This window comes from Leopardus geoffroyi, chromosome B4 (assembly GCF_018350155.1).
Source record: "Leopardus geoffroyi isolate Oge1 chromosome B4, O.geoffroyi_Oge1_pat1.0, whole genome shotgun sequence".
In the NCBI taxonomy this organism is placed as follows: Eukaryota; Metazoa; Chordata; class Mammalia; order Carnivora; family Felidae; genus Leopardus; species Leopardus geoffroyi.
The window spans coordinates 58,260,764-58,283,631 of NC_059341.1; the positions used below are offsets into that span (position 1 = coordinate 58,260,764).

General features: G+C 39.1%; 1 protein-coding gene and 1 non-coding gene across 8 annotated transcripts in view; one reads left to right on the forward strand and one right to left on the reverse strand.

The window, feature by feature from the left end:
* SOX5 (SRY-box transcription factor 5) overlaps positions 1 to 22,868 on the reverse strand; it is a 1,013,293-nt gene that overhangs the window by 888,828 nt on the left and 101,597 nt on the right. The gene's annotated exons all lie outside the window — the stretch shown is intronic.
* Positions 12,903 to 13,009, forward strand: LOC123592268. The gene has a single exon (XR_006709666.1). It is a non-coding gene; the product is annotated as a U6 spliceosomal RNA (small nuclear RNA).

A 22,868-nucleotide genomic window follows, 5' to 3' on the forward strand; every position in this document is an offset into this window, starting at 1 on the left:
ATTCCACTCTTTCCACTGGCTTATGGTTCCCTCAAAGCTTCGTGACAATGTTACCTCATCTCAGAAATCTCAAAGACTAGCAGATTGAGGACACTGAACAAGCAAGCATGTTTAATGTGACATCTTACAACATATATCCCAAACGTCCTCACTGTATTTTATTGTAGTTTTCAGCACAGACTGGAGCCCACAGACCTGGATCTGAATGTTGGTTCTGCCATTTACTAGTGCTACAAGTTTGGTCAAAATTATAAATCTCTTGCTTTAGCTTCTTGTCCATTAAAGACTGATATTGCCAGGAAGCTCATGAAATTGTTGTGAGGAGTCAAATCACATATATAGAAGGAGTGAGCACAGTGCCTACCCCATGAGAAGCTCCCAGTAAAAGTTAGCTGTTATTACTATTATCAAAAAGCAATAAGGGGTGTCTGGGTGGCTCAGTTGTTTGAGCATCCAACTCTAGCTTGTCATAATCTCGCTGGTTCGTGGGTTCTAGCCCTGCCTTGGGCTCTGTGCTGACAGCTCTGTGCTGAGCCTGCTTCGAATTCTGTGTCTCCCTGGCTCTCTGCCCCTCTCCCACTCATGTTCTCTCTCTCTCTCTCTCTCTCTCTCTCTCTCTCTGTCTCTGTCTCTGTCTCTCTCTCAAAAATAAATATTGTTTAAAAAAGCAATAGGATATGAGAATTTGTATTTTTTAAAATAACCCTGATGACAGAATGCTATTCATAGTAGTAATTAGGTCATGGAAAAAAAGTTCCACTTTAACAAGTTGCATACAAGATTAAGGACGTACATAATGTATTTTTTTTAATTTTTTTAATGTTTATTATTTATTTTTTTGGGGGGGGGAGCTCATATACAGCATGAGCAGGGTAGGGGCAGAGAGAGAGGGAGACACAGAATCCGAAGCAAGCTCCAGGCTCTGAGCTGTCAGCACAGAGCCGAGGTGGGGCTCGAACCCATGAACCGCGAGATCACCACCCCAGCCGAAGTCGGACACTTAACTGACTGAGCCACCCAGGTGCCCCCATGTTTCATTAAAGGGGAAAAAATATACACATACAACTGATCCAATTATTTAAAAAAAAAAAAAAAACCTAGATTTCCACAAAAAAGCCTGGAATGTCTAGATGCATTCAGCAGTTGTTATTTGTGAATCAAATTTTATTTGCTTCTTTTTTGCTCACCGGTGATTTCTCAATCTATAATGACTATTTTGTAATAAAAATTTCATGTTTAATTTTCTTAAAAGAACTATATTCATACTTCAAAAATTAAAGTGAAATTTAAAAAAATCTATATGAAGACAATGTCAGGTAATAAATATCAGAAGTTAATGCCCTGATAGGATTTATGATCTATAAAATTAAAAGCCTGAAAATCATGGTGATTATTTTCAGATGGTTAAAATAGTGCTTAAGGCTTTAATTAAGCAAACAGATGATATGACATATTAACACTAAATATTTTTAAAATCCAGGGCAAATCTATAATACCTTTTAAAATTCAACATGTATTAGTTTCTAACGATTTTTCCATGGGTGAAATGTTACAGACTTATCTTTTAGCACCAAAAGACACCCGATTTGGTTTGTAGTACACACTCACATATGGCTTATTATCTACTCATAGAAGTTGGCCACAGCAAAGTGGGATGTTTCTACAAAAATGAGTAGGAAAAATTACTAAAATTGTTTTCAATTGGACTGAAGAAAAAGTACTGTTAAACAGACATTCGAAACATGCTTTTTGAAGCAATCAACAAGTAATATTCTTTTTGAAGGGGATCATGGGAGTTAACTCGATAAGAGCAGCCCCTTGGCTAAGGATGAACTGTTCATCTTGCTTTGGTCACGACAGAGTGCTAAGGATAGACGTCCATTTAAAGGTTGTGATGTAGTAATCAATATTGAATTCTCTGATGTTTTAAATGTAAGGCTGATTATGCGGGGAAACTGAGGGGGAGGGTGGGGAAATCACAGAAGTAAGAACCCAAGTTCATTTTGCAGCCCTACACTTGAAAATGTAGTAGCGCCCCTCATCATCTTCCTGAATCTCGGTGACTTCTCAGTAGTTCTGCCCACATTAGACCTTCTTTGTAAATTATGCAGACCAAGCTGTATGCCTTGTTCTCTCTATATGCTTCCCCAAAAGTTTACTTCTCTCATTATAAATCTTTGTTTTCTATATAAAACTCAACCTAAACCTGAAATGCTAGCTTCTTGCCCCTTAAATGTGAACAAGGACATGGTCTACCATGTCCAATGTCACTGACAATATGGGATTATTCAGAGATACACATGGACAGAACAGAACAGGGAAAGAACTGTGTCTCAGAAGTTGAGAGAGGGGAAATTTCCCAGATGAAGGACGTGAATCACAGTGTCAAACACTATGAGATATGAAGTCAGGTAGCACTGCAAAGAGACCACACAATCTGCATATGAGAAGGTCATCAGTGTCCTTTACCAGAGTAGTAGAAATGACTTGGTATGAGTGGAATAGTGATCAGGGTGGGGAAGGAAAGGTAAGGGAGAAATTGAGGAAAACAATTACAGAGAATAGATTGCCTTCAAGGTGCTAGGGCTATGTATAGAAAGAGAGTCACAAGGCGTTGTATGAATTTGTTTGAGCCTTGGAAGTGTCATGGTTTGACTCCTCTGCCTGAGAGGGAAGCCATCCTCTGTGTCCCAACAGACCCTTTGTTGAAATCTCAAAAGCTGAGCTATTACTAGCACTACTTCCTGGACATTTTCTGCACTCACCAGAAAGACCCCTCTCTTCTCGGCACTGCCCCTCCACCAACTAATGGAGATGTGGTATTGCCTGCATATGTTCCCTTCCATTCTCTCCTGGTAAAAGGACACCTTTCCTTTTAGAGAATACATTCCAAGCAATTTGACTGGAACCAGCCACCTCCACTCCAAAACATGGAGGTATTTAACTGAGGACAGCTCAATGGAAGCATGCCATCTCCCTGGCCACCTTGAATGATTCAAAAAAGGCACAGAATCCTAAGTAGGCCAGTCATAAGAAACCTCCTGGGCCTACCAAACAACAACACCACCACTATACACTCTTTCTCTGGAAATACTAGTTAAAAGAGTGTCATAGCCTAGAGCTGCTTCTGTAAGAAGAAAGCTGCCTGTGCACAAAGCTAATATGGAGAGGAGCAGAGTAATGGGAAGAGGGATGTGTACTCTGTCCTGATGATATTAGTTGTGCCTAACGTGTCATTTCCTGAACTTCCTCGTGATATGAGCCAATAAATATCCTCTTTGCCTAAGTTATTTCAAATTGGGTCTTTATCATTTTCAAGAAGAGATTCCTAATCCCATTCACACCTCACTGATTGTATGTTTCTGAATATTGCGGGAATCTGTACCAAGGGAATCCCTCTATTCCACTAGATTCTACATTTCTTGAGGGCAGGAAAGACATGCATCTACCATAATGACTTACACATAGTATGTGACCAATAAATATTTACTAAAACAAATGAGCAAAAGCAGTTCCTTTATGGTGCACCATCAAGAGCTAAAATTAAACAACTCAGCAACTAAATGAGAAGATCACAACGAATAATATACAGTGATCTGGTTTGCTGTGCTGGTTCCCCTCCATCTGTCTAACAAGACTGTCATAAGCATGTTTATTCCTGTGTCACTCCTAGCTCCATCTCCTTCTCACCTTGTTCACTCAAGTGGGAATGGAATATTCATATTTTAAACTGGATTTACAGACGTGGAAATTGTCTGTCTACGCAATTGTCAATCTTTTTGAGAAGATTAAAATTGCATTAAGAACAAGAATGAGGGATAACTCATTGCTAGACATAGCCCTTGAAATCAGGAAATATATGTGCTAGCATGATGCCCTGCACATACTGCCTGTTGTTCAATAAATATCTGTTAAATAAGGAAACATCCTAGATGGGGACAATTTGAAATTTCAGTCAGTAAAAATCTGAGTCAAATTTAGACTGCTGACTAAATGGAGAAGAAGAGAAAGGCAAGAGGTAAAGGACTAAAAAAAAAAAAAAAGTCTTTCTCAGCTTGGACAGCCATATTCTGCTACTGGCCAGTGTCCCAATACTGGCTCTTCCTTGTAGTGTGTGTTTTATGAATCCCTAGAGAATCACCTTGCTGTGGTTCTTGGGCACTGGCAATGCCATAAATGCTGACTGAAGAAACCCCCTCAGCTCCAACATCAGACCACCAAGCTCTAGTCTTTCTGCTAAGGGTGTCTTCCTCTGGACAGGAAATTCTTCAGAGTAGGGGTGGGAGTGGGGAGAGAGGCAGTGGCTGAAGACACCATAATTGGCTCCCTTCTAGAGGATTCACATATCACCAACCTCCAAGAGACCACAACTTTTTCCTACTAGTTGTGGAAATGGGGTTTGTTCCTACTGCATCCCTGTCTCTTTGCCATGGGCTCTCGCCTTCTGATTTTGCATGCTTATGATGGGCACCAGAACCTATGCTCCCATAGGCCAGCCCATACACCAAGCTCCCTGAGTGGTTCCCCCACATCCTGTCCACATGAGTTTTGTGGGAGCAGGAGTGAAGAAGAGGGAAGAACGAGAGCAATACCTATGCAGCCTTAATTCTCTAAACTGGAATTCTCACTACCAGACTCTTCATCAATCCTATTATACTCTTCCTTCCTCTGCCCCTCACATACCCTCTCCAGGTGAGAGAGAGGCAAGCTGCAAAATAAGCACACAAATGAGATTTCTCAGTCTCCTAGCAAATCCTGAAGAGACGGTTTGACCCACATTATTCTTGGTCCTTTTGGAGCCCTGCCACAGCTCTCATACAACTCAGTAAGTCAAATATAATGACCTGTTATATAGGTGAAATTACTGCATATCCTGGTTTTGAAAAACATGACTTTGCTATGATTTGGGCCACATCCCACAAAGTTCATGGATCCACCTTTTACCAGATAATCATCTGAGGTTGCAAGTCGGGAAAGAATTCTTACCGTGGAAATTCCCATTTACTTTTTTCCACCGGTAGGGCTAGGATGAGAACCCAGGATTTATTTCCCAATCCAGAGCCTCTCTCCTGACACACTGATGAAAGGAACAATAATTTCCTAATATAACCCTGGAAGCAGAAAAGTAATCAGAAATGAAAAGAAAAAAATCCCTCCTCTGTCCTTCTGTATAAAACAAATAATCCTCTACATCATCCTACACTGCATGTGTGATAAGGGGCTCCATCCTCTCTTGTATCATATTTGGTATTCATGCAATCTTTCTCCTCCTACAGTCCACCTAATCTTATGAAACATAATTCTTTTCTCTCTTCCTCCTCCCTACACACACTAAATTCCTGATTCTCCTGGAGTATGTGCAAACTATTACACTAACCTTCTTTTAAACCAAGAACCATACTTCAACCTAAAACAGCTGTTGGACAAGTGTGTTTACTATTTTATATTATGAGCTTGGTTTTTAGCATCTTTTATGACAAAAGCGTTGATTTTTCCCCTTTACAAAGTGGCTGTGGCATTCTGTGGCGGCATGCTACAGGCACAAGTTCATGGCAAGTTCAGAGGAAAGGAATGTTCAAAGAAAACCGAACCCAAAGCATTGTGGGTAGTGATATGGAAAGTTGACAAAACAATGATAAACAATGGGGGGAAAAAGAAATAATTAAGTGTTCTGAAGCACTGTATCAGCATTTCATGCATTGTTAACTTTTTTTTAGGAAACTGTTTTATTGTGTGTGGTTTCATGGAGAGATACTAACCCAGTCTGTTGAAACACCCTTCTGCATGTATAATGATTATAAAACTTTTTTTTTTAATAAAAAAGAAAATAGGCAAATATGTCTGCCTGAGATAAGGCCTTCTGAACAAAAATATAATACATGGAAATCCTTTCTTGAAGTGCTTTGTGGATTTAAGGAGGTAGGAAACTTAAAACAGTAGAGTTACAGTAAACACATAAGTCTAAACAAGGTGTGAAAAATTGAACTATATGCTGCAACAGGCAAAACAAGAAGTAAAAGTAGCTAACAGAGGAAGGTAAATGCTTTACAGATACAAAGGTACTTCTGAAAAACAATTTGAGCTCGTGAGACCTGTCAAAGAGACACATTTTGAATACTGGTAAAATGCAATCCTACATCAATCACAGTTCAGCCTATATTTACTGTCTTGTTAGGTCCATTTCAATGTAGATTATGTCCTTTTATTTGCACTCATTTAGTTTCTGGAATGATTTTAGGCACTATGGATTTGTGAGTGGACAGAACACACAAAACTCCCTGCACCCATGAACGTTACATTCTAGTGAGCAGAGAATACAATCAACACAATAATTAAGCATATGTGTATGAGAACATGGTGCATAAAAGGAGAAAATAAAGCAAAGAAAACAGATGTACTGTCAGGGGTTGGGGCAGTAGGGGGAGGTCTGCTGTTTTAGAGTTTAAAAGTCATAAGAGGAGAAGTTAATGAGGTCACAATTGATCAGGCTTGAAGGAGGTAAGAGAGTAACCGTTCACTTAATCGAGAAGTGTGTGAACAAAGAGCATATTCAAAGGTCCTGAGGTGGGAGCCATCCCAGTAAGTTAGATGAATATGAAGAAAACTAGGGTAGATGTTGGAGAGGAAACAAGGAGTGGAATGGTTCATAAAGAGGTAACTAGGGAATGGGAAGGGTCAGGAGATCATAAGTATTATAAGGACATTAGCTTTTATTCTGAGGGAGAGGAGAAGCTATAGAAGTATTCTACAAAGTGACATGATCTGAGATATCATATGCTAACCATTTCTTTCCATAAGACATTACAATATACAAGTTTTGAAGCCTTTAAAAAAATGTTTGAGAAAGAGAGAAAGTGCAAGCAGGGGAGGGGCAGAGAAAGAGGGAGAGAGAGAATCCCAAGCAGGCTCAGCACCATCAGTGCAGGGCCCAACATGGAGCTCAGTCCTACAAACTTCAAGATCATGACATGAGCTGAAGTCAACAGTCAGATGCTTCAACAGCTGAGTCACCCAAGCACCCCCAAATTTTCAAATTTTTTCCATTTTGTGCTATGTTTTTTAAAACATCTTTTATGGGCCTCAAAACCTAAAAGGACAAGACGGGGCCAGGAAATAAAGAGAAAAATGAAAAATGGTATAATGGTTACCATATTATCACTTTCTTTCCATGAATACCTAAGATACTACATGAATTAAGTGATTTTCATCACACCCTGCTAAAGATCACTGATTGAATCCATAGTACCAGCCAGTAAGCGTGATCTGCCTTAGCATACCAAACCAATTTGATTCTGTCATATCTTAGAGAGACAATTTACTTCTTCTTTATATAAAACAGGTCGCTAGAAAGAAAGAAGGGACATACATTGTTGATGTTGATGTGACTCAAGTATCTGTTCGTTTTGTTCAGCACATGTAAGATGCTAGAACAAGAATGAGTTGTCATAGTTTTAGAGATGTTTGATAAAGAAGCACTGAGACTGGATAGCTGGAGGAAGGATAAAATCTCCTAGCAGGCCAGGCTGCACAATAATCAGTATTGACTCAAATCAGATGCTATTGTGCATTATCAATATAACAGGCTGAGACTGGAGTTTTCTTTATAGGAAAAACTGTTTTGAAATAACACGGTAAAGCAGGCTTTTTCAACACCCATCCTAGTACAGTGCTACCTACAATAGCTGCAAAATGTACTGCTTTCTTGTCAACTATAAATACAGGACTTGGTCAGTAAATCCTTCACTTATTATTCCATATTCAGAAATTTGAGAAGCTTCCAGAAACCTACAGTCTTTAAACTAGTGTTTAACAAGGAAGTGGATATCAGGGAGGTATGAGGAACTGAGCTAGTTCGGGATAGGAGGTTGCTGATATTTCAAGGTTCTCTAAACACATTTCATATTTCAATGCTACAACCTTCTTGAAATATCTCTAGGATAAAAGACAAGGAACTATTCCCTTTCAAACAGAGGAATAGGGGTCTGTAAAACCTAATCGTTAGGGACTTAGCCAAGTTAAAGATGCATTTCAAAGTCTGAAGAGAAGAAACATTCCTATTAACCATTCAACTATCAGCCAGGCCACTGTATTTGTGTGTATATGTGTTTGCATGTGTGTGTATTATGATTCCCACTCTATACATGAGGAAATTGAAGGACATATTCGAGGTAGATGCAGGAGCTTGGGCAAGAATGGGAATGCAATATTTCGAGGGTGAATGCAAATGGCACAGAAATAGAAAGTTAGCAATGGGACATGAAATTTATACGAATTTACCTGTAGAAGATGCTGTTGTGTACTATTCACCCAACAACTAAAGATCTTCCCTTCAGTTTGAAGCACTCACTGTCCCAGCTGCTGGCAGCACTGAATGCTAACAGCTCACAGCTGATCCCCTCTCTGGGCACTGGCTCCGTTGAAGGGAGCTGCCTCGCTGGAGGCTAAACTCCTCCCCAGGGGCAGCAAATGTCTAATGACTGCTAAATAAAGAGGTACAAAGGATAGCCCCCTACCTCAACTCAGGATAACTCCGAATGGCCAGCCCAGCTCTAGAGCTCCCCATAGGATTGGCTGTGTCCTCTGCTGCAACTGCATCTCAATTCAAACTCTCCATCTGCCCATCCTGCTTCCCTCACCCCTCATAGGTATTGTTCCCAAGAGCACACAACAATAAACCTCAGAGATGCAAATACCAGAGGCTGAGAGTATGTTTCCAAAGGAAGCAGACAAAGGCAACACCACAAAAAAATAGACACTAGATGATAACGTTTCCCACTCTCTGAATGAATGAGATTAAAACGTAGTGACTGATTCTACTGGGCACTTCCATGGGCTAGTGTTAGTTTCTATTGCAATTCCCATTATAACTGGAAGCAAGTCACAAGTACTCATACTGTTACAAAATGCTTGTGTTTAAGTTAAAATGATAATGAGTCATTGACTTAAATGAGGAATTGTCAATTAGTAAGTGATTTTATAGGGACTGTGAAGTCCCTCTGTATCTCATGGAAGCTATCTGGTGGTCAAATCTGGTATCAAATATATCCAATTAACTGCATATCCCTTAACACAGTAAAACATGTTTTCTTGAGAAGCTTGATAAATATTTTATTAATTCTGTAATTGTGTAGGAGTCCAAGGAGAGTAAAAAAATGTGGCAAAAAGAAAAATATAGTTCATAGTAACAGACTGCTGAGTTTCATGTAGATCCAAAGAGACACTCATTATTAAAGAAATAACTTGAACATTAAGACCAGGAAATAAGGAACATAAGGAGTCAGAATGGGTGAAAGTGGTAACATAAAGAACATATCAGATATACCATACTGGGCATCAGTTAAGATACCTCATGACGATTTTGTTGAGGTCAAGGCAGAGATATCAGCTGAAAAATAATATAAATAGCTAAGGTTATAAAATGCTAGACAACTATATCCAGAGAGAACAGCTACCATAATTGATAGTTGGAAGGAAAATTTTGGGTGGCTCCTCGTTTTCTCTTTCTCATCTTGTCTTGGTGATCTACAAAGGAATGGGGGCACACAGGGAGGGCCTGGATTTATAGGCTAGAAGCAAGTGTTGATGCAAACAGGGCTGACTTTATTTTCTAAGATGAAAATTCACTAGGACAGGCACAACATGTTATCTAAGGAATTATTATACAATCTTAATCAGAACTGTACAATACAATCCTACAACAGGCAATAACACGAAGTAAAAAAAGGTATCATAGCACAGGACTTTCCAGATTATGGAGACCTCAAAGATTAAGTGTTACTCAGAAGACACTGGCAACTGACATTTAACAAATATATATTGAGCCTCTCACATATGCCAGGAATTGCTTTATGCACTGAAGATATAGCTATGAACAAGAGATACAAGACCCTGTTGCATTCTAATGGTGGGAGAAGCAGAAAGATAATAAATAGCTAAAAAAAAATCTATTATGAAAATATCCTGTCATGATGACTGCTATGAAGAAAACAACAACATGGCACTATGATAAAGAGAAACTGAAGCTACCTTAGACTGAATTCAAGAGAAAGCCTTCCTGAAAAGGTGGCATTTGAGCTAAGGGCTCAATAGCAAGTTAAAAAATCAGCCATTTGAAGGTATGAGAGAAGAATATTCCAGTCTGAGAGGACCAATGCTAAAAGGCCTCATTTGGATAAGCTTGGAGAGCATACTCATTTGGCTGAAACATACTGAGTGAAAGATATCAAGGTTAAGAGTTGAAATCAGAGACATAAGCAATAGTAAAAGCTTTATGCATTGATACATGGAAGAGACATAATGGATTTGTTTGGAAAGATCACTCTGGCCGATATTCAAAGAACCAAATACTACAGGGGGAGGTGGTCAGAATGGAAATTCAGAAACCATATAAGAAGCTATTGCTCTATGGGGCTCCTGGGTGGCTCAGTCAGTTAAGCCTCCGACTTTGGCTTGGGTCATGATTTCATGGTTCCAGACTTTGAGCCCCGCATTGGGCTCTGTGCTGACAGCTCAGAGCCTGGAGCCTGCTTCAGATTCTGTGTCTCCCTCTCCCTCCTCCTTTATGCTCTCTCTCTCTCCTTCAAAAGCAAATAAACATTTAAAAAAAAAAAAAAGAAGAAGAAGCTATTGCTCTAGTAGACAAGAGATGATGATAACAGGAAGCTCTAAGAAAGTGAAATTTAACGAGACCAATCATAAAGCTTGTTTTTATACCCACAACCGCCCCCCCTCAACGACAGCACAATATAAGATAGGAGATTCAGGAGTGAGAGAAGCACAGATTTTAAAAGAATAGGGTAAAATAAAATGGTGGGGGTATGTCAAATGGACATGGAGGCCAACCTGCAAAAGCTTCCAATGGCCAAAGCTGGAACAATTTGAGCAAAAAATGAATAATATAGTATGGAATTATAATCCAAAGTATCAAATATCCATGAGTCCACACTATTTTTAAATAAATTATTGAATAGATAAATGGGAGAAACTGACAAATTTCCCATATAGAATGCCAAACAATTTATGTAAATACTCTGCCTCAAGGAGATGGAGTTTAACTATTCACATCTTGAGTATGGACTGCTCTTCCAAAGAGTACAGTATAGAAAGAGAATAAAGTAACCTCACAATAGAGAAATCATAGCCAGGTGATTAACGTTAGTGTCAGTGATAAGTCAAGTTGACAGTAAGTGCCCTTGATATAGTAAAAAATAGTACATTTTTGTGATCTCCCTAAAACCCATAACCTCAGTACAATCATAAAAAAAAATTAGACAAACACAAATTGAGAGACATTCTATAAAATACCTGATTGCCAAGGTCATGGAAAACAAAGAAAATCTGAGAAACTCTTACACTTCAGAAGAAAGTACTGAGACATGACAGCTAAATGTAGAATGTATCCTGGATGAGATACTGGAACAGAAAAAGGACATTTCCCTACAAACTAAGGAAACCCAAATAAAGTAGACAGTTAATAGCAACGTGCCAATGTTGGTTACTTAGTTGAGCCAAACATAGCACAGTAATATAAAATGTAAACAGCAGGAGAAACTGGATGGAGAATATATGGAAACTCCATACTGTCTTTCAACTTTACAATTTAAAACTATTATAAAATTAAAGGTTATTTTATTTAAAAAAAAATCATAGGGACCTTGGATTGGTTCCCATCAACAAAAGTATGGCATCTAAAAAATGGAAGCCAAAGGCCTCCTTCACTCAGTCTTGAAACACAGCCATAGTGCTATGGGGAACACAGTACTGCTAGGTGCCATGCTTGGAGAAGAATGCAGAAAAATGCTCCAGAAACGAGAGTAAGCAGAATGGACAGAGGACTTAAACTCATGACACGTGAGAAACAACTAAAAATACTGCGAATACTTAACCTAGGAAACAAGGAAAGCAAAACAGCTATCTCAAAATACATGAGGGGTTTTGTTTTTGTTTTTGTTTTTGTTTTTTTTGTTTTTTTTTTTTACAAAGAGTGAGTATTGGACCTTCTCCTAAGTCTGAAACTGCAGCACTTGGTAAAAATGGAGGGAAGACTGTGAGTGGGAAAATATCTATTCAAGAAAAGGAAGAACATTTTAAACCTAGCATTGCCTGCCCTGAGAGGCAAACACATGCCCTTCCAATACTGAGCATTCAAGCTTCTGCTGGAAAGACGTTTGTCCAGCAGTTGTAGAAGACGAGATGGGTATTTGAACTCCACGGGACTTTCTAGGTATTCAATACAAAAATTTAATGTCTTCCTGCTTCTCTACCAGCATTTAACTGTTGATAAAACTGGTAGTGCCCCACATCAAGGTTAGAGTAATTTGTATATTCTATTCACTTTTAATTTTTTATTAAGGAATTTATTAATTTTACCTTTTAAAATGTATTATAAGGTAGGTAGTAGTTAGACCTTCTCAACTCTGTTAATAGAATAATATGGAGTAACATATTCATACTTCTTCAGCACAGACCTCACTCTTGAATTCAAGATTCACCTATTGGGGGCACCTGGGTGGCTCAGTCGGTTAAGCGTCTGACTTTGGCTCAAGTCACGATCTCATGGTTTGTGAGTTCAAGACCCGCGCTGGGCTCTGTGCTGACAGCTCAGAGCCTGGAACCTGCTTCATATTCTGTGTCTCCCTCTCTCTCTTTGTCTCTCCCCCTCTCCCTCTCCCTCTCAAAAATAAATAAATATTAAAAAAAAAAGATTCACCTATCCAATTGTTCATTTGACCCCTCCACTGGAACGTCTGATACACATTTCCAATTCAAGTCGTCCAATACAAAATTTGTTTTTCCATCTAAACCTCCCTCAGTCTCATCAACAAATACCAATCCATACCTAATCTCTGTCCATTTATCTCCTACATCCATTTCATTAGCACAGCCTCAAAAACCTGTATGTTGTACTCACTTTGGCAACACATACACTAAAACTGGAACAATACAGAGAAGATTAGCATGGCCCCTGTGCAAAGAGAACACACAAATTTTTGAAGCGTTCCATATTTTTTGTATAGTAACATGATAGCTATTCTTGTGGTGAGCATAGCACAACATATGAACTTGTTGAATCACTAAGTTATATGCCTGGAACTAATGAAATACTGCCAACTATACTTCAATTTAAAACATTTTTAATTTTTAAAAATTTTTTTTAACATTTATTTATTTTTGAGAGACAGAGACAGAGCGTGAGCAAGGGAGGGACAGAGAGGGAAACACAGTATCTGAAGCAGGCTCCAGGCTCTGAGCTGCCAGCATGAAGCCTGATGTGGGGGCTCAAACTCACGAACCATGAGATCAAGATCTGAGCCAAAGTCAGATGCTTAACTGACTGAGCCACACAGGTACCCTTAAAACATTTTTTAAATAATAATTTAGGGCACCTGGGTGGCTCAGTTAAGCATCCGACTTGACTTCGGCTCAGGTCATAATCTCACGGTTCGTGAGTCCCAGCCCCACACCGCGCTCTCTGCTGGGAGACAGCATGGAACCTGCTTGGGATCCTCTGTCCCCCTCTCTCTCTCTGCCCCTCCCCTGCTAGAGCATGCTTGGTTAGGCTTTCTGTCTCTCAAAAATAAACATTAAAAAAACAAAAATTAAGGGGCACCTGGGTGGCTTAGTCAGTTAAGCGTCTGACTCTTGGCTTTGGCTCAGGTCATGATCCCACAGTTCCTGAGATTGAGCCCCACATTGGGCTCTGCTCTGACAGGAGGGAGTCTGCTTGGGATTCTTTCTCTCCCTCTCCCCTCCTCCCCACTCATGATCTCTCTTTCTCTCTCTCTCTTTCACGCTCTCAAAATAAATAAATTTAAACACTGTTAAAAAACAAAAATTAAAAATAAGTAAATAATTTAAAAACCTTATATGTGTTTGTCAACTTCTCTCCATCTTAACTACCAACCCTAGTCTAAACTATTCCTTCCTACCTAGACCATTGCAATGGTTTCCTAACTGGTGCCCCTGCTTCTCCGCTTTCTCCTTGAAATTTATTCTCCACAAAGCAGCCAGAGATTATGTGCCCATGTGTGCAAAACACACACACACACATGGTCACATCTTCTTACACACACACTTCTTACACATCTCTTATAGTTTACCATCACACTTCAAAAAATTCCTAACTCCTTACTCTGTGGTCTGGTTCTTGTCAATCCCTATAAACTCTTCTTACCATTTTCCTCTTTGCCCATGCTCCAACCACATTAGCCTTTTCTCTATTCCTCAATAACCTCAATTGGTTTCTCCCTTAGGGATATTGCACCAGCTGTTCTCTCTGCCTAATATGTTATCCCCATGATCTTCAAATGTCTGGTTCCTTCTTGCTATTCTAAAATGGCCATTAAGGCACTCTTCACCACGTTTTATCTCTCTGCATAATACTTATCACTAGTTGACATGGTCTCGTGTTGCTTTTGTCTGCAAGTTGTCTGAGAACAGGAAGCTTGTATACCTTATTTACAGTGTAGCCTCAGCACCCAAAACAGAATTGGAATATAATAAGCAGTCAGTAAATATTTGCTCGATGAGTAATTTTAATAGTATGAGAGATGATGACTCATGTGTCATCTGACTTGAAATGTTCAAGTGTACTTTTCTAATATTCGAAAAAAATAAAACCAATCTTCTAAAATACAATGAACAGTTAATTCATAATAAAAATCAAACGATGGTTGTCTCCTATTTTTCTTCAACATTTCCCAAATTCACCTTGGCACATTCCAGTCTCTGTGTGTATGTCTGCAATATTGCCTGACTAAAATCATTTCTCCTGGAATGCTCTCTAATGCCCAATATTATCCATGTAAATATAATTTGTGAAAACATTATCCACTTTTAAGACCCAATGACATATGTTACCTTCCCTTTGATGCATTCTCTGATTAACATCTATCTTGTGTGCACCCAAAATACTTTGGTCTTTAACGACAACCCCATCTCAGTGAGAGAGCTAGGTATTAACAGATAAGAGTTTCTCAAATTTGGTTCCTTAGGACACCAGGACTTGAGACAATGTGTACAATTCACATGAGCTTGGGAAATACTGCGAAATATATATACTACTTTGGGGGATTCACAACACAGTAAAATTAAAGGATCTGGAAAAAGTCCCATGGTAAGTACTGTGTAGGATTTAAGTTTCTGGAACCCAAATTTTGTTTTCCATTATTTGATCACAGAATCATCAACTGTTTAAAAAAAAAAAAAAAAAACAGATATCATTAACATCTCACAGAAGATAGCCTGAGATATACCTGAATAATGGTTAAGACCACAGGTTTTGGAAGTTGCTAAGTTGGATGACTTCGATTTTAATCTGGCCTCCAACAATTATTAAAGGAGTAACTATGCACAAGTAACTGATCTTCTCTGGAGCTCCACCTTCCCATCTTTGAAACAGAGTTGAACAGGACGATCTCATAGGATAAGTGTAAGGATTGAAAAAGAGTGGCATGGTCCCTGAGACCTAGTAGCCACTTTGTAAATGGTAGCCACCACTAGAATAGTCATTTTTATCATGGTTGTACCTCAGTGTTCACTTGAGTATCTCCCACAAGATGGAACAGACACCATGCAAAGAGACTTAAGGGTTTGCAAACTGTGGGCATGCTTTGGGCAGAACAGCTAAGGCAAGAATCCTCGCACCAGGTCCCAAATGCCTCAGGCCTCACACCATCCCTATTGCCTTACATAGAGTTTAACTCAAGATTTATGTTACCATCCTTGTCTTCTGAGGCATTAGAGTTTACAACCCCTTACTTGGAAGTCCTCAATTAATATTTGTTGAATTGCTTGATCTCAATGGATTCTGACCTCCTTCAATTCTCATCCACCAGAAACTCCCCACCACCTCAAAACAACACCTGAAATCTTTAACATAGATCTCTTTCAAAAGAGTGGTTCACTCAAGCAATGATTTATATATTTAAAACCTAAGTTAGGAAGAAGGTAAAATGTATAGCTCGAAAAATTCTCAAGTCTGATGTGCACTTCCTTCACCAACTGGTCAATAAGACAGTCCATAGTGCTGAAGAAATTCAGAGAATAAAGAGGTCCCTTGGGACTGGCTGTTAATGCCAACTCCCAGAAAGTAGGAGGCATTGTTACATGGAGGGAGCTACAGCTGATGACCTCCAGAGGGCCATTTCACCCCTGAGCTTCTATTCAATCATTGGAATTTAAAATAGAACACTAAAAAGAACTTTAAGAGATCATCAAGGCCATCCCCCTGCCTGTTAGAATATTTTTATATCTCCAAGTTCAATGTTGAAGTGTGAAGGCTCAAGCTGCAAGAGAAATTGATGGGTTAGAGGGCAGGAAAGCTTAGGGGGAGAAAAGAGAAAGGAAAAGAAAAATCTGAGGATAAAGGAATTTATGCCCTCCCAATTAACCTTACCAAGGCCCTCAAAATTCCCAAGGCAACCTTGATTCTACCTTTCTTTCTTTTGTTTTCAAATATGGAATTTTCCCCAGGACTAATGTTAGAATTGAGCATATTCTTCCTTTGATTTATGAGAACATTCAGGGAATATAAGGTCATGAAAGTTACCAAACCAGCTGGCTTCAATGCAAAGTAATTAAATAGAAAGTCTTAAAAACTTAAAATCCTTACTAGACTTGTTTCAGAAGAATGTTACATTTATCTTCTTTCACATTTAAAGTACTCATTCTTATATTTTTAAAATATTTATTCTACATTTACGTGAACCTTCCCCTGATGATAGCAGTGGACCCAATTCAGAAAATCTGAAATTAGAGCATCTGTATTTGTGGTTAAAACTACTCGTGAACAACATTTCAGGAAATACGTGGTTATGGTAATTAGATAACCATAAATGTCTGTTAGAGTTCAGAAAAGCAAACTTAAGTGCTGGAAATTTTTTCCTAAAAGAAAAAAAAAAAAACCACTACAATGGGACATAAACAGAAACAAAAAAACAAACAAAAACAATAACAACCCTGATTTCTTAAGAAGTTGAACAAAGCTGCATACTTAAGTGGTTATGCTCTAAACCTAAATGCAATCTACTCAAAGGGGCATTAAGATGTGGGTTTATAAGCTTCCCTATACTGGGTAAAATGCACATACCAAGAATTGTGCTATTTATTTTTAAATTCCTTTGATATGATCCTTAAATTGTACTTAATAATACCTTATAGACCTGGGCCCACCCAGGGGCTTTCATGACCCCTCTACTCTAATACTGTCTTTAAGGCCACTCGGACCCTTTGAAAGCCTCTTACGTTCTAGGTTTTATAATTCCTTTGTAGTACACATATTCAGATACACACAGGTTAGTAATTTCTCTAAGAAAAATGATGTTTGAAACGACACTCTTGCAGGCGTACTCCTGAGCACACACGCACAAGTAAATCACCTACATCCAGCAGCTGGAAAACAGAGCCAATTTCTGGTAAATGGACATGATAGCCAATTAAAGGACACCAAGTGGTAGCAAGTCTAGAGGGTGAAACATGAGGCAATTTTCTGTGACTTTTGCTTGAGGAACCAAGGCATGCTTTAATAGAGTGGCTTCAGGTGTTGATACTCTATCAATGTCTACATCTCTCTGATTGAGCGTGACATAATAGCTGTTTAATTTTTGAAGACCTAGCATTTCCATTTTCTTATATCCTATAGATATCCATGAGCGAAGAGAGTTGCCACATTACATATCTCCAAATAAAACCATAGGGTAGTCAAATTAATCTAATTATCTGTGACCCAATTTGATAATACTGCTAAAAGCAATGTTAGAAAGGACTTCTCTAGAGTATGTTCTTTCTTTTCTCATTCATTCTCTTGTTCTAATAATCTGGCTGAGAAAATACTCTTTCACACTGAAAATGCACCTGCTTAGATATTTTATCCATAAACTTAAACTATGAAAATGTGTGCTCTATTTACAGGTATTTGGAAAATGTAATGATGAGACACTCAAAATTGTCATCACCTTAATAAAGGTCTGAAAAATTCTAAAGATTGATCCAGCATCATTTTCACATTTAACAATTATACTCAAGCAAGTATTCTCAGGTGACTTAAACAGGTTCAGCAAAGGTCAGAAATATTACTTGCTCATAGCTCTCTCTATGAGGCTGGCTGGCCACAGTGAGTTTTCTACTTGCTTCTTTCATTTCTCACTTTGATCCACCCTTGACCCTATTGACTTTGGTCTCTGACTCACAGATACAAACATGTGGCAGGTTTTATGGTATTTTAGAAAATAATTTTGTGTTAACAGAGATGAACAATTCTTTACGGGAATCTTTAAGGTTTATTTATTTTTGAGAGACAGAGAGCAAGGGGGAACGAGTGGGGGAGGGGCAGAGAGACAGAAAGAGAGAGAGACGAAGAGAGAGAGAATCCCAAGCAGGCTCAGCACTGTCAGCATGGAACCTGAAGTGGGGCTCAAACTGGAGAACTGTGAGATCAGGACCTGAGCCAAAATCAAGAGTTCCCAGTGCTCAACCGACTGAGCCACGCAGGCACCCCTATGAGAGGCACTTTCATTCCAATTGTTCCAATTAGGAATTTACACTAAAACCTCATCTTTGTTGTTGTGTTTTTGCTTTGTTTTTTGTTTGTTTTGAGTGAGGGAGGGGCAGAGAGAGAGGAGGGGCAGGAGAGACTCCTAAGCAGGCTCTGTGCCTGCCGTGTGAGCCAGAGCCCTTCACGGCGGCTCTTGAGATCATGACCTAAACTGAAATCTAGGGTCGAATGCTCAACCGACTGAGCTACCCTGATGCCCCTGAAACTCCATCTTTGGAAGCAAAAGACTTACTCCAAAAACCTCTGTATTTTTTTTCTCATTTCTTCTCCAATGTACTGTCATTGTGAATTTTTAATATTTATAATGAGCAAAATTATATGCTTGGAATGCGCCCTTCAACATAATGGTATTACAACTAAATATTTATTTGAATTACGTTTATGGTAATAATAACTAATGTGTTTTTTTTCACACCATAGGTTAAAAGTCTGCAGCCTCTAATTTGACAGGAACTCTATTATCACTTTCTGCAAAATTAGACAGGAAAAAATATTAAGACATCTAAAATCTGACACAAATAGAAATCTTTCTCTCTTTTTTTAAAAAAAACAAGAAAGATGATTAGATGCTGCCTGACGTCCCATTTTCAGGCCAAGAAAGGGGATACAGAGGTTCACTATCTTTTCCACCAAGTAAGACCCTTACAAGAATGCATTGGTATGTAACAACACTGAACTTCTTTAGATGTAGATAAAGTTAGCTTTATCTTCTCGAGGGTCTTATCCATTCAGCCCCCTGTTTCAACTAACATCAAAATACCTTCACTACAAGGCCCCAGCACAGAGGGCTACTCCACAGCACATCATCTGTGAAACATACCATCCTCGTAGTTGAAAAATGACCAACTAGAGGTGAATAAACAGCACGGAGACAGAAGAACTCCCCCACTCAAAACTGGAACAGAATCTAAACAAAATCATTTTTTTGTTTTTTAAGTTCCAAAGTAGGCTGATTTTCTCAGTGATTTGTAAAACTACCTACTTGAATTTTTTTTTTTTTTTTTTTTTGGGACAGAGAGAGACAGAGCATGAACAGGGGAGGGGCAGAGAGAGAGGGAGACACAGAATCGGAAACAGGCTCCAGGCTCTGAGCCACCAGCCCAGAGCTTGACGCGGGGCTCGATCTCACGGACCGCGAGATCGTGACCTGGCTGAAGTCGGACGCTTAACCAACTGCGCCACCCAGGCGCCCCTTGAATTTTTTTTTTAATGCCTCTTACTGTACTTGAGCACTTTTTGTTTTGGTCACAATTACAAACTCTAAACTCTAAAAGCCAATGCCATTTTTCATGATGCTTTTGGAGAAATCTGTAGGAGAGACCTCTTAGAAATAAGTCTACCCTTCTGCAAAGCTTAGCAAAGTTTAACTTTCTAAACTTAAACTTTTGCAAAGTTTAGCAAAGACTTCACATCAGATTATTTTGATTAATTTTACTTCAGAAAATGCACACACATAGCCTATGTTCAAAATAACACCCACAAACACACCCGGAGATTCCAAAGTTTAGCATTTCCCCCAAAACATCTCTGAAAATGATAGCACTCCAATAAAGACTGATATTCTGCTGAGGATAAGGCCATGACCCCAAAATGCTAGAAAACCAACCTTCTGCAGTAGAGGCTGAGTCAAATGCCGGTCCAGGATGGAGGCACTCACTCCAGCTGCCACATGGTCTAGCTGCTGCTAATTCCTAAGTGATTCTTCCTCAGGATCTGCCCCCCGGGAGGAAGAGAGATGCCATGGCCAGAGTCTCACACACCTATGAAGGGTTTAGAGCGATGGAGGATGGGCATCCTTGCCTCCTTCACAAAAAACTCTGAAGGGCCAAGAAGTACCCAAGATCTCCAAGGTTCCGTTGAGGCCTGCATGGTAACTACGTGTCAGTATAGCTCCTCCCTCTGCCTGGTCCCGGGGGCCTATTCCCTCACAGCTGTTGATCTCAAGGGTACTCCCAGTCTCCAACTTAGCACCTCAAGGCACCAGACCCAAGAGGCATCACAATGAGAGTTGCTGGAGGGATACCAAGATATATTACAATGCAATGTTACTTCTTTTATAAAGGTAAAGAAACCTCAGCCAAGAACAATTAAATAATTTGCATTGAATCAAGTGTCTAGTCAGTCCTGGTAACAGCTCCTCCGCCTTTTCACTTCCAGGTGGGTGTCCTTTATTAGAAATTATTTTCCTGGGGCACCTGGGTGCCTCAGTTGGTTGGGAGGCTCAGGTCATGATCTTTCAGTTTGTGAGTTCCACGTCCTCGGTGGGCCCTGTGCTGATGGCTCAGACCCTGGAGCCTGCTTCAGATTCTGTTTCTCCCCCTCCCTCCCCCTCCCCAGCTCGCACTCCGTGTGTGTGTGTCTCTCTCTCTCTGTCAAAAATAAATAAACATTTAAAAATTAAAAAAAAAAAAAAAAAGAAATAAAAATTGTTTTCCTCAATGGACTTCAACTAGACTTCACCTGAAAAAATCACATTGGCTTTTAAGTCTGGCCAAGTAACAGTTAACAGTTTATCTCTTTACAGCCTCCCACGTGCCATATTTAGATTTCTAGAAACTCTCCCAATGAAGGAGAATCATCCAAATGGGTTTGGAGAGATTTAGGGGATCAGGATGGTTGAGGTCGAAATTAATGTTTTCTTCTGAATATCTACTAGCATGATGCAAGGAACTTTACATAACATTATCTTAATCTTCATGACTCAATGAAGGAATATTTCTTCTCTCATTTTATAAATGAAGGAACTGAGGTCCATTTGGGTCATGTAAGATCTGACTCTGAAGCCACTGTATGTTCATCCCACTGCCTCACTGGGACTACAAATAAACATCCTCTGTACCCCGCCCCCTCTTGTTTACCACGTTTCCAAGTGTGAGGCCTTGGTTATAATTTACCTTCCTGATGGTCCCAAGTATAGCTTCACTACATAATATACTTATTAACTTGACTCACTAAAAATCAACAATTGCAAACTTTTCAGAATGTTGGTTAACATTTATGATCTCATAGTGCCAAAAATAAATAATTTACTTTCAGGGGTTAGTAAAGCTAAGACATATTGTTACAGTGTTCCTCACCAGGATAAAATTTACAATGACATCCCTTAACTAGGCACTTAAGAAATCATTTGGCAGTTTACTTTTTGCCAAATGCCATACATTGTTCTAATGTCAGATAGGAAGTAAAAGTTATTTATAGACTGAAATATAACACTATTAAAGCTCAATCTTATATGCAGCAACACATTCCAAATAGAGTTCTCAACACTACATTTTAAAGCGCAAATCACTGTATTCAATACCAGCATATGAATGTCTTCTTAATAGAGTACCAGAGGTGTTACAAAGACTCCAAAAGGGGAGACAGTTGAAAGAAAAATCTAATAATGTCAATGATATGTTTTTTACCTTAACCTAAAAATTAATTTTTGTGACTAAACTTTTATAAACTGGTTTTTTTGCTATCTGTGATTCATAAGACTGCTATTGACATGAGCCAGGTTAAATGTTGCTTTTAACAATGTTGAACTTTGGGGACGCCTGGGTGGCTCAGTCGATTAAGCGTCCGACTTTGGCTCAGGTCATGATCTCATGGTTCATGAGTTCAAGCCCCACGTTGGGTTCTGTGTTGACAGCTCGGAGCCCAGAGCCTGTTTCGGATTCCGTGTCTCCCTCCCTCTCTCTCGCTCTCTCTATCTCTGCTCCTCCCTGGCTTGCATAGTCTCTCTCTCAAAAATAAATAAGCATTAAAAAAATTAAAAAAAAAGAATGCTGAACTTTGACATTTTTAATTTATCTAAGCAATTTTTAAAAGATTAGCATTTCTGTTTTGGATATATAGACATAATATTTTACAGCCTGTGGGGCTGTTTTTTCATAGTAAGATCAGCCTTTGTATAATTCTCATTCAGGGGAATTCTGGTATTTGCCGTTTTATGAGCACAACCAAACTGTTACACTTTAGTTATAACAAGGGGGCTTCTGAATTCCTTAAATAAAAGGATTTTAAAATCTGTGACACTTCTTTAAATAAATTTAGGAGAAAGACGTAAAACAATTTTTTAACGTAAACTGATGGGCACGCTAACAATGGTAGAGCTGTCTCCCATTCTTGCATAAATACACAGAACAGTACGTTCTTATTTGTTCCTAATAGGCAGCATGACATCTTAAGGTCTATCAGCTGGTTTTATTTTACGTTAGGCTTAAAGATCAGTGGACACTGCAGACACAGGAAGATTAGGCGAAACAAGAAGCGAGATATTAAAAGTGTTCTCTAAACTCAGAATACTACTTTCCATCTTATTCTGTAATAA